Source organism: Sinocyclocheilus grahami, unplaced genomic scaffold (assembly GCF_001515645.1).
Source record: "Sinocyclocheilus grahami isolate Dianchi unplaced genomic scaffold, SAMN03320097.WGS_v1.1 scaffold656.1, whole genome shotgun sequence".
In the NCBI taxonomy this organism is placed as follows: domain Eukaryota; kingdom Metazoa; phylum Chordata; class Actinopteri; order Cypriniformes; family Cyprinidae; genus Sinocyclocheilus; species Sinocyclocheilus grahami.
In genome coordinates, this window is record NW_015505835.1 from 69,131 (window position 1) to 81,538 (window position 12,408).

General features: G+C 38.4%; 1 long non-coding RNA gene across 1 annotated transcript in view; it reads right to left on the minus strand.

Moving 5' to 3' along the window:
* LOC107558712 (uncharacterized) overlaps positions 1 to 5,682 on the minus strand; it is a 23,393-nt gene extending 17,711 nt beyond the window's left edge. The window contains exons 1-2 of the long non-coding RNA XR_001605519.1: positions 5,549 to 5,682; positions 2,545 to 2,722 (exon numbers count right to left, since the gene is read on the minus strand). This is a non-coding gene — a long non-coding RNA (uncharacterized lncRNA). The remainder of the gene's footprint in view (positions 1 to 2,544; positions 2,723 to 5,548) is intronic.
* Between the last annotated feature and the right edge of the window lie 6,726 nt (positions 5,683 to 12,408).

Below are 12,408 nucleotides of genomic sequence, written 5' to 3' on the forward strand. Positions count from 1 at the left end.
TTTGTGTCTGCCAGGGAGGTTGCCCCTGAATGCTCAGTCTTGTCTATCAACCCCAATGTTCTGTCTGTGTTGTCTGTCTCTGCTCTCTCGTTGTTACAGTCTCCGCCATGGTCTCCTGATCGGTGTGGTTCACCAAGGGGGTTTTCTGCTCCGCCGTAGTGGTCTGTCCGGCTCTGGTGGTCCTCTGCTCTGCTATGGTGGCCCTCTGCTCCGCCGTGGTGGTCCTCTGCTCTGCCGTGGTGGTTCTCTGCTCCGCCGGGGTGGTCTACTGTCTGGCTCTGGTGGCCCTCTGCTCCGCTGTGGTGGTCTACTGTCTGGCTCTGGTGGTTCTCTGCTCCGCCGTGGTGGTCTACTGCTCTGCCTGCTCCGCTGTGGTGGTCTACTGTCTGACGTGGTGGTCCTCTGCTCTGCCGTGGTGGTCTACTGTCTGGCTCTGGTGGTCTTCTACTCCGCCGTTAGGGGTTTTCGGTTCCCTCTGCTCCGTCGTGGTGGTCTTCTGCTCCGCCGTGGTGGTCCTCTGCTCTGCCGTGGTGGTTCTCTGCTCCGCCGGGGTGGTCTACTGTCTGGCTCTGGTGGTCTTCTGCTCCGCCAGGGGGATCTTCGGTCCCGTCTTTTCTGCTGTGGAGGTCTTCAGCTCCACCTGTGTTGCCGGCTCTGCCCTGGCTCTCTGCCGTGGTGGTCTACTGTCTGGCTCTGGTGGTCTTCTACTCCGCCGTTGGGATCTTCGGTCCCGTCTACTCTGCTGTGGTGGTCCTCAGCGCCACCTGTACTGCCGGCTCCACCCTGGCTCCCTGCTCCGCCGGCTTATAACACCCACTCAAACAACCATTCTTGGCTGAGTATTGTTTAGCCTGTACCCCATTCCGAGTCTCTGTGTTTCCTTGTTTTGCCTTGCCTGTTCTCTCGGTTTCTGATCTTTGCCTGTTTTCCTGGATTTTCCCCTCTCATCTCGCCCCTGTGATTCTGTCTGCCGATCAGTGACCTACACTAGCCCTAGGACTATTCTTGTGTTTTGCCCGCCATATACCTGTTTGCCATTGATCGACCCTGCCTGTGTTTGACCACTTCTCTTGTTAAATATAGCTTGTACATGGATCCGCACGCCTCTCGTCTCGTCAGCCCCGTGACAGATACCGTATGGCATATTTGCCCAGCTTAACAGTTCAACCCTGTTATCATGCTTATTGTCAGAAGAAAATATCAGTCAAAAAAGTTAAGAAATATAAATGTAAAGAGCTAACAGAAAAATAAGGTAATCAGACAAGAACTACAACCCAATGGGTATCGAGAGATGAATTTGAGCTAAATGTGCAACCCTGTTATCTTTTGTCTTGATCTTTTTTTAATGCTGTTATTCCTTAAAATTGCGACATCCAAGAAGAATCAAAATTTTTATTTTATAACAAGTGTCCGGTTCCTGACCTTAAGTATCCTGTTCCAGAATTGGAATCAATTTGGGATTCCCAAAGCCTAGGTATGGGTTAAATAAAATTCTCTATTTACATTCTACCGAAGATGTGCATGGAGTCAACTATTCTCCTATTGTAACAAACTACATTCTTATGTGCATCTATCTGACTGACAGATAAATCAAGATTTATCTGTCAGTCATATGCACGTAAAAATGCATGGGCTCTTATTTCAATGTTGTTCAGCTTCGTACAATTAGTTTAACTGCACTGTTAAAGAGGGCAAATTTTACCATTAAACTGAACTGTGTGCATACCTAAGACACTTAGGCTACACTGTTCTTGCTCCGTCCATGCAATAACTGGGTCCTTCTATCAACCGAGTTTTCTATTTGCTCTGGTAAAATCAATGGTATGACCCATTTCAGGAGCTGTCAAAATTACAATTTAAAATCAGAGCATAGCTCATACATAAAACTAAAATAGTGTAACGTTAACGATACTGATTCAAAACTCCAACGCCAGTGATTGACTGTCAAAGCAAAGCGTGGTTTGAATGAAGTATTCATAATGTAGATTGTAATGCATTATATCTTTTCATCAATTGTTACCAACGTTAAAATGCATTCTAATATTTGAAGGTTTGTTTGTCATATGTTTGAATGCATTATATTTTCTAAAGGTGTAACAATGAATAGATAAGCATTATAACGTATTAAAACTGGTAACAATTATTCACGATATCATACAATGCATTTATAAGGTGCATTACAAGGCATAATGAATGCATTCAAATTATGCTTTATATATAAAGGCTTTAAGTATAGTGTTACCAATGTTTGTTGAGAAAAAAAACAATAATGAAAATCACAAAGCCTAATTCAGGTTTTAAAAGTGTATTTAGATATTTATGGTAACAGAGTTTCTAAAGTACCCCCTTTCCCCTCTCTAAAAAAAGACTATTTTGTGCACTATTCATGGAAAGTGCCACTCATGCAGACTTTTTAACCCTGCCCAGAGGGTAATCAAAACACAGCACTTATCCTTCAATCCCTTTGCGCTTCCCATCTTGTGCCCTTAACCAATTGTTTGTTTATACTTATGTTTTAAATTCTTGAATTTCACCTTGTCTTACCTGCATTAGCGCTCCGCAGGAAGAGGAGCAAACTGCATGTCTGTCAGGGCTGACTTTAAAAAGGGGTTTTATTTTTACTATACAGAGCTTTCGGATGACGTCACCATGGACTCTAATACCATCAAAGGCAGGCTGGAGTGGTCTGGAGACGGTGAACCAGGCTTTTTTTTCATGCCGCCTGGAGAGTCAAACAAAGCACATATGGTGTTGAAGAGATGAGATGGATAAGACGCATGATGGGGTATAGGCAAAGGCTTATGGGAAGGGAGTACTGTTTGATTTTCATGCCAGGGTGTAATAAATAGCCATCAAATATTTCCCTTACAGTTATACAGCACAGTTCCTCAACAATTAATCTGAAAAGAGTGAAATACATGCAAACAATAAGAAACATTGGCTCATACTGTGATGGCACCAAATAATATATTGAAAGATGAAATAAACAATTAGAGAACAAAAGGAAATATTGGTAAGGAAATTAATTAATGATTAAAGTAAGACATGTGCAGAGAGCATCTTTTAGTGCAGAAAAAGGTACTGTGTTTAGTGATGAAACAGACTGTCTCTAACCTGTCACACTTGATATAGGGGAAGTCGTGGCCTAATGGTTAGAGAGTCGGACTCATAACCCAAAGGTTGTGGGTTCGAGTCTCGTACCGGCAGGGATTGCAGGTGGGGGGGACTGAATGTACAGCGCTCTCTCCCACCTTGGTGCCCTTGAGCAAGGCACCGAACCCCCAACTGCTCCCCGGGCGCCGCAGCATAAATGGCTGCCCACTGCTCCGGGTGTGTGTTCACGGTTTGTGTGTGTTCACTGCTGTGTGTGTGCACTTTGGATGGGTAAATGCAGAGCACTAATTCCGAGTATGGGTCACCATACTTGGCCACATGTCACTTCATGTCACTATACTTGATATTAGGAACTGCTCATAGCAAAGCTAAACCACTAAAAAAAAAAAATTATTGAATATTTTGTGCCTTGAAGGAAAAAAAGTTAATTTCCATAAATAAACGAATGAATGAATGAATAACCACAATAAAATTAGAACAGCCATTATAACAGAACATTTTCATGAAATAAATTAATTCCAAGTGACATGGCTCACTAACCAAACTATAGGCCTGTTTAGGGTTCCCAAACATCAATATAAAATAGTGTTGATGTGTGGTCAATGGTGGGTATACAAGTGGTTCATTTAAAAATATTATAAAACTATTACTTTGCAAAGAAAATATTACTGACACAAATTTCCAAAAATAATATTATTTTACTAAGCAGTTTCATGAAATGTTTTAAAAAACATGAAAACATCAGCCAAAAATTAACATTCAGTTATCATTGACTCACCCTCCTTCCAAATCTGTATGACTTTCTTTCTTCTGCAGATACTGTATTTAAAAAAATATTTCCACTGTTTTTGTCCATACATGTAAAGGCAATAGCTTTCTGCTGATTTCCTCATATATGGCCAAAAAAAAGAGTTGCCTCAACTGGTGTTTGCAGTTGCGTGCAGGTGTTTTGTGTTATAGTTGATACTGTGTATTTTAGCCCGGCTAAAAGATCATACTGACAAATCAGCCATTCTCCATTAATAAAACTGTTTTTGATATTTTAAATTGTATAATACAATTATTATATTAACACGGGTCTCAGTCTGATCACATGTGAATTAAACCACTTCTCACACAAGTCAACCTAAACTTTCATTTTTTATTGCATTTCACTTTTAGTGTCCTCCAGAACTCTTCCTTCTCAATGGCACATTGTTTATCCACTCTTTGATTCATTTTACAGGCCAGATGTGACCGCTTGCAGTTCATTAGTTTTTTGTGCAACATATTTGCACAGAGCTCTGCTTGTGTGCGTGGGAAGCTTTTTGGCGATGGCCGCTGTTAGACCGGCCTCTAATGAATCCCATTAAATCATGCACTTTTGTCACTTTGTCATGTGCTTTACATGTGTGCAACCCCCATTATGAGTGAATGCTACAATGAGGAAAACAAACTACTTGACATCAGTGGACTTCTGCAATAAAAAAGAAATCCATCGAGTGTCTTCTAACTTGGCAATCAGGGATTAGAAAGTTTGACACGCGAGATTGCTTTTGCCAAACTTTGTGTTGAAGAGAACAAACGTCTATGGCATGCATAAACACTTGGAAGACCTGGATTCATCTACTTGTCAACTGCCAAGAAGGGTAACGTGTGTTTAGAGAATGGCTCGGATAAAAAGGGTGGACTTTACACTGAGCAGACCAGCCCAATCAATCTTCTGGTCCACCACTTTCCAAAAGCTTGTCTCGACTGTATCCTTCAATATAAAAAAAGAGCAAAAGGAATAGAGTGCAAGATAAATTTGCTGATGATGTCCACTATTGTGGATTTTCCCAATCTCAAGGCACATCACAGCATGTTTTGTTGGGTCTGCAATTTTCCCCAACAGTATAGAGAAGATTTGATGGATGGTTATACTGTTGACACTTCACATAAATGGATCCCTTGATATCCAGTGTCCAGAAGTGTTCTGGTTCTGGGGGTGGAACATGGCCCAGACGTCTGAACTTTGGCTGAAGTTGGAGTGAATCCCATGGAGTAGAGCTGCAGTGATGATTTGATTGTAGACGTTGTTCAGAAAGAAAAACTCTAACAAGATGGACGTTTAACAGGTTAGTGTTGAGTCAGGCTTGGGATTGTTCTCAAACTCAATGAAGAAAATGCATGAATGATGCATGCAAATCTCGGGAGACTTTATGCAAAATGGGGATGACCACGGTTCTGCCCCAAACGCTACCCTAAGGTTTTGCAGTCAGTCCACACATTAGTGACACAATGGCGCATAGACTGTCAGGTAGTATTTTGCTGTGGAATCCAATGGACCCAGAGATGCATGGCTGTCTAAATGGAAATTCTCATAAGGTACATTTGAAATTCTCATGAGATACACGTTTGACAAGGTTAAGCTAGAATGAATGCCCCATCTAAATTTTGCAAGACTGAGGGTTACCATGGTCATGTGCTGAATGCTACTGTAGAGTCCTGCAGTCCTCCTCTAATGCCGGGCACACACGGCATGATTTTCAAAGTCATCAAATCGCTGCTGTTCTCACATTGCACGATTGTCTGGGTTACCATCTGGTTCAGGCGTGTCCAAACTCAGTCCTGGAGGGTCAGTGTCCAGCAGAGTTTAGCTCCAACCCCAATTAAACACACCTGAACCAGCTAATCAATGTCTTTACTAGGCATACTAGAAACTTCCAGGCAGGTGTGTTGAAGCAAGTTGGGGCTAAACTCTGCAGGACACCAGCCCTCCAGGACTGAGTTTGGACACCCCTTTTCTGTCGGTGAGTGAAATTCGGGGCTAGTGACATGACTTGGAGCCACTGTCAGGTAGTAGTTGCTATGAAATCCCATGGACCAGAGCCACGGTGATGTCTAGATTACTAGTTCCCAACCACGTTCCCAGAGCCCCCCACCCAAGCACTACAGTACATGTTTCCATGTCTCCCTTGTCTGACATCCATTTCAGGTCTTGGAGTCTCTACTAATGAGCTGATGACCTGAATCAGGTGTATTTGATTAAGGAGATATGCACAATGTGAACTGTTGGGGGCCTCCAGGAATGTGGTTTGGGAACCACTGGTCTAGATCAGGGATGTCAAACTCAGCTCCGGGAGGGCCACAGTCCTGTAGTCCACAGTCCATGAAAAATGGGGGCAAAAACAAAAGTGTTGCGTTTATAATTTTGTTCAGTATAATTAGATGCACCAAAATGTAAAATTATGTCATGTTATAGGGACTACTGAACAGACATTTAGAAGTTGATTTTAAAATGCAAAGTATTTAAAATGAAAATAAAGCTATGTAATTTTTTACAATATTATAAGTGTATCCCACCAGGTAATGAAAAGTTCGACACACATTTGTGGTCTTCATCCTCACTTGAACACTTGGGCCAAATACAGGAAATATGTCATATAAGTTGTTAAGTGATCAAGTGCAAAGACTTGGGTACTGTGGGTACTGTCAGTGCACTTATCCCCTGCCATGAGTCAGTCCTGTTCCTGGAGGGCCACCTTCCTGCACAGTTTAGTTTCAACCCTAATTAAACACACCTGTACCGGCTACTCAGAGTCTTCAGGAACACGAACACATTTACGTAGATATTTTGGAACAACTTTGAGCTAAATTCTGCCTCAAGGAACAGGAACTTCATGAACACATGCACACAATGGCCCATCTAGAGACAGCTCAGAGCAGCTGCATGTGAGCGTCTACACTAAAAGTCCCCAGGAAACCCTTGACATGGGACTTTCCACCCCAGTACACAAACTTTCCAGTCCGCTGTTAGTTTTTGGATAGATGGTCAGACAGCTCTTAAATATTGTGAAGTGTTTTTCTAAAGACAGATATCTAGAATAAGAGCCAAGACACAGAAAAATACCAGTCATCTTGCTGGACTGTTTATCCTCTAACTCCACTGATCTTATCGGCCTCCCCCAAATTCTCGACCTCCCAGAGATAGCAAATAGAGCCAGTGGACACTGACAATATATCTGAACTGAGGCATTTTCTCATAGTTTTCCATTTCCCGTCTGTAATGTGGGAAGACCCAGTGGGCCATTTCTCACAGGTGCAAAATTGAACATAATTCTGCAGTTTCTTTAATTTCGTGATATTTGAGCTTCAGTAATTTTCAGTGAAATTACAGCAGTGACATATTTTGGCCATAGACTACAAAACGCAGTTTGTAAAAGGAACGTTCTGTATTCTTTTCTCCTAAAAGGATATTACAGTACATTATAAGTATAAGGGAGTATCTCAACCTCAGTAAGATCCAATAAACCTTCCACATGTTCCAAAGTCGTCCAGAGCTCCATCTAAATTTTAAACTGAGCATATTCCCAAAAGTATTGAGTTGATAAATACAAATTCACTTAAGTAAGGTCAAATAAAGTCTCAAGTTCACACAGGAGTCCCTTACTAGGAAAAATTATGGGTAACATTTTAAGTTCTGCTAAAATTAATATTCTGTCGTAGTTATATAGTTGGTTTCATTGTCTGTAATCAAAACTTGGATAAACAATATCCAAGGCTTTGTTGATATTGCACACAAATCTGATTTGGATTTCAAATCTGAACTTTTAGGACCCAATCATAACAGAGGATGAACATTAACTTTCTGGAATCAATGTGCTTCCTTTATAAGCAGAGCTGTGTCACTGATCCTGGGTGGTGAGGTTACTTTCAGGGCTGTTTCAATAAAAGTCTGTTGCTTGTATTTCAGGTTTGTCAAGAAATTCTATTGAGTAATACTTTGTAATTTATCATGCTTTGAGAATGCCTGGAGAAGTTAATGCTGGGAAATTTGTATAATATGGACTGTTTCAAAGGACAACCTTGAAACTGTCAGACACAATAAAGATCCCCTTTGCACTGCTAAATGTTTTTTTTTGCGCTGAATATTTTAATGTGTAAAAGCCATTCTTGAAATTTTCAGGTTTATTTTTTTCTCATCATATTTAATTTGGCATTGCTTAAATTATATCATGATATTCTGCACACAAATGTCTGCTTACAGCCTTGAAATATTTTACAAAAGGCAATTGATCATTTTTCATTTTGGTATTAATGCAAGTTTACTATCTTAATCCCAGAAAAGTGTTTTTTTTAAGGTTAAAATGTATTTATCTTTCACTTGAATTGCTTTTGTTTATGTAAATATGAAAAGATCCAATCACTACTTTGGCTTTCATATCTCTTGGAATGTATAGTATTTATTTACAATGTATGGATCATAAGTGAATACAAAATAAATAAATATTTGTACACTATGTAATCTATGTTTCTAAAAAAATTGATTTATTCCATGTGTCAAAAAGCATTGATTGAATCACATCACTAATAAAATATTATATAATTAATATTACAAAAGTAATTAATATTTATAATAATTATGTAGAATAAATGTAGAATTATGTAGAATAATATTAAACTTAAAATATATTAATTAACATCTGTCAAAATAATCAACTTTAACAGTGTAGTCAGATTAATATTTTTTCAATATGCAAACAACCATAATTTCAAGAGTTTGCCATTTTTTTCTTCTCGTCTGCCTTTCTCTTTCATTCCTGTACTTATGGACTTAGTTGTATATTTAATGTCTTTGTGGAGCTGAAGAAAACGGTAATTATTCATCTCAAAGGATGCAACTAGCTGAAAACGACAATAATTAATTATTAACATAACCCCAAATGTTTGCTTAATTTGTTGTTGTTTGCTTCTTTTTTAAAATTAATTATATATATATATATATATATATATATATATATATATACAGTAGGCTTTGGGACTCCAGTGAACCTTCCCAGGAGTAGCCGGCCTACCAACATTACTCCAAGAGCGCAACGACGACTCATCCAGGAGGTCATAAGTAACCCAGAACAACATCTAAAGAACTGCAGGCCTCACTTGCCTCAATTAAGGTCAGTGTTCATGATTCAACAATAAGAAAGAGACTGGGCAAAAACGGCATCCATGGGAGAGTTCCAAGGCAAAAGCCACTGCTGACCAAAAAGAACACAAAGGCTCGTCTCTCATTTGCCAAAAAATATCTTGATTATCCCCAAGACTTTTGGGCAAATATTCTGTGGACTGATGAGACAAAAGTTTAACTTTTTGGAAAATTAGTTTGATGATCTGAATCTTTTAAGTGTGACGTGCAAACAATTAAAAAAACAGGAAAGGGGCAAAAACTTTTTCACACCACTGTATACATATGTATAATTTTTTTTTTTTTTTAAGAATAATTACCCTTAATCATATTTAAGGACTTAACTAGTTTGTGAAAGTCTCAGAAATGAAGTTTTCATTTTTTTGAAGTTATTTATTTTCCCCTTGTCTAGAATGTTCTCTAATCCTCCTCCTCCTCTCTCTCGCTCTCATTCCTGCTCTGTGTTGAACAGACAAAAGATCTCCTCAGCATTAGTCTGTTTGATGTCTTCCATGAAAAGTGAAGCCATCGCCCCTGTCACTCTTCTCTGTCTTTTATTCTCTTGTTTTTACTTATTTATTTCAGGTGTCTCACTCATCACTCTGTCTTTGAGCTGTCCCCCCGGTGCCCTTTCCCCAACGGAGCTTACAGTTTTCAATCAGCACTTCCCACTCACCGGGACCGTCCAGATTTCATGTGCCTCAGCCCAAGCGGCCTGACAATAGCTGGACGTGAGCTGAACACCGCTCCAACTGAAGCCAGAGACTCTGAGTGCACCTACTGTTTGATATAATTACAGAGATGACAGTGTGAACTTCTCTCACATCCTGAGCGCACTGGAATTTAGGGAGGAATTCACCAAGAATGAATTGTGCCCTCTGATAGTGTTGTTTATTTGCATTTGCTGTCTGTCTGCATTACTTTAGCACCTCATCCACTAAAGGAATTATGCAAATCAAGAAAAGGCCCAAACCTCATGGTTGTGAGCATTAAGTGGTGGAGGATGCATCAAACATTCATACTAGCATTCTTTACTGAGACTGTAGAGCATTACAACAATATAATCACCTGAAATGTCTACTTAAAATGCAGAAAATCCCTCCTGACTACATAACACATCTGGATATGTGCTGTTGATGAATTATTGCTGTCACGGCAACAATAATATGTACACAGAATGCAGGCCATAAACCAAAAAAGAAAAAAGAAAAAAAAAAGTGGCATGAAGTGAATTTGTCACTTTTCCTTTCTTTATTTACTTGCAGAGGAAAGATTTAAAATCTTATTTTATTTTATATATTGGTGGCAAATCCAAGCAAAATACTTTAATCTAAAACAAAACAACACAACACAAAACAAAACAAAGCTAAACAAAACAAAACAAAAAACACAAAACAAATTTTCTTTATTTACTTGCAGAGGAAAGATTTAAACTCTTATATTGGTGGCAAACACAAGCAAAATGCTTTAATCTAAAACAAAACAAAACAAAAAGCTAAACAAAACAAAACAAAAAACACAAAACAACAAAACAAAACAAAATTTTGGGAACATAATTTAACAACTGGATCTTTATTTACTGTGTTCAAAAATCAACACTTCACTTTGTAGTAACTGTGAAAATGTAGTAAAGTGTCAAATTTTAAAACTTTATTTATTTGCAAAAGGAAAGATTTTAAGTCTTATTTTGGTCACAAATCCAGGCAAAAAAAAAAAAGGCAAAAGCAAAACCCCAAACAAAACAAAACACACATACTAAACAAACAAATAAACAAACAAAAATCTATCATTTAAAAGTAGTTCATATTTGAAGTTTACCCTATTTTTTCTTCATTAAACCCAATTTTAGGGTCTGCTAAAGACGAGGAGTCCTGGAAACATATTTATTTAAATTACATTAAAATCATTAAATAACGATAAATAATACAATAATAATAATTAAAATATTGAATTATTATGCACTTACACTAATACATAATTCTAATGTATTTGAAAAGTCTATGCTGATCAAGGCTGCATTTATTTATTGTGAAATATTATTACAATTTACAATCATTTTCTATTTGAATATATTCTAAACTGTAATTTATTCCTGTGATGCAAAGCTGAATTTTCAACATCACTACTCTAGTCTTCAGTGTCACATGATCCTTCAGAAATCATTCTGATATGCTGACTATTTGTTCATATCCATATACAAAAGTTCTTTGCAATAAATAAATAAATTCATAAATAGCAACACATTCTGTACTGGAATACACCAGCCAGACACCATGCCTTCATAACACTGTTTACATAAGTTTGCCAAATGACTCATTCCTCTTCTGACAGCACTCCTCTGGGAATTCCTGAAGAACATTTCCTTGAATATAAAGTCATCATGATATGTCAACATTTCTGTTGATAACAAATGCACGTGTGTCTATCACGCACTAAACCACACACTCTCAAACAAATACAATGAATACAAGCAACTTCAGATTACAGGTGAAGTGGTTCTCTGCTTAAAGATAAATAAATAAATAAATAAATATGTCTACCTATATCTTAAAAGGTCAGCAGTGTGCTTCATGTTGACAGTCTGATGCCGTTATTATTATTCTGTACTGCAACTCTCTGCATTCACAAAATACACTCCATCAAAACTAACTTTCAAAATCGGGTAACAGCAGCAGATGGTGCAGTTTCCAAATGCAAAATTGCCACATATTAAGAAAATCTTGACTGTTTACACCACTGACAGACACCGTTTATCATAGTAAACAGCTGTCAGAGAGGGCCACATTCTCAGTAGCCAGCAAACATGTGGCAGCCCATCAAGTTTGGTGGGCTGTGGCAGATGGATTCATGGAAATGGCAGAAATGCTTTGCCATTCAGAAAAGAAATATGTCCTGTTAGCCTTTTCCTTTTAACTTAAAGTGATAGTTTATCCAAAAATTAATGTGAAACAAAACATTGGGCCCCTTTGACCTTCACTGACAGACCAAAAAAAAACAAAAAAACAGGACAAAACAAAACAACTGAGATATTATTCCTTTGTTTTCCACATGAGAAAGTTATAAAAGATGCTAGTGAACTGGACCAAAACAACAAAACACTGGACTCATTTGACTTTCACTTTGCAGACAAAAAAACGAAACAAAACGCAAAACTTCCTTTGTTTTCAGGATGAGAACGTTATTAAACATGCTAGTGAGCTGGTCCAAAACAACACTGGACTCATTGCACGAACAAAAAAACAAAAACAAAAGAAAACAATTTTTTTTTTTCTACATGAGAAAAAAAACATTATCAAACATGTTAGAGAGCTGGTCCAAAACTACATTGGACTCCACTGATTTTTATTGTATCAACAAAAACAAAACAGAAC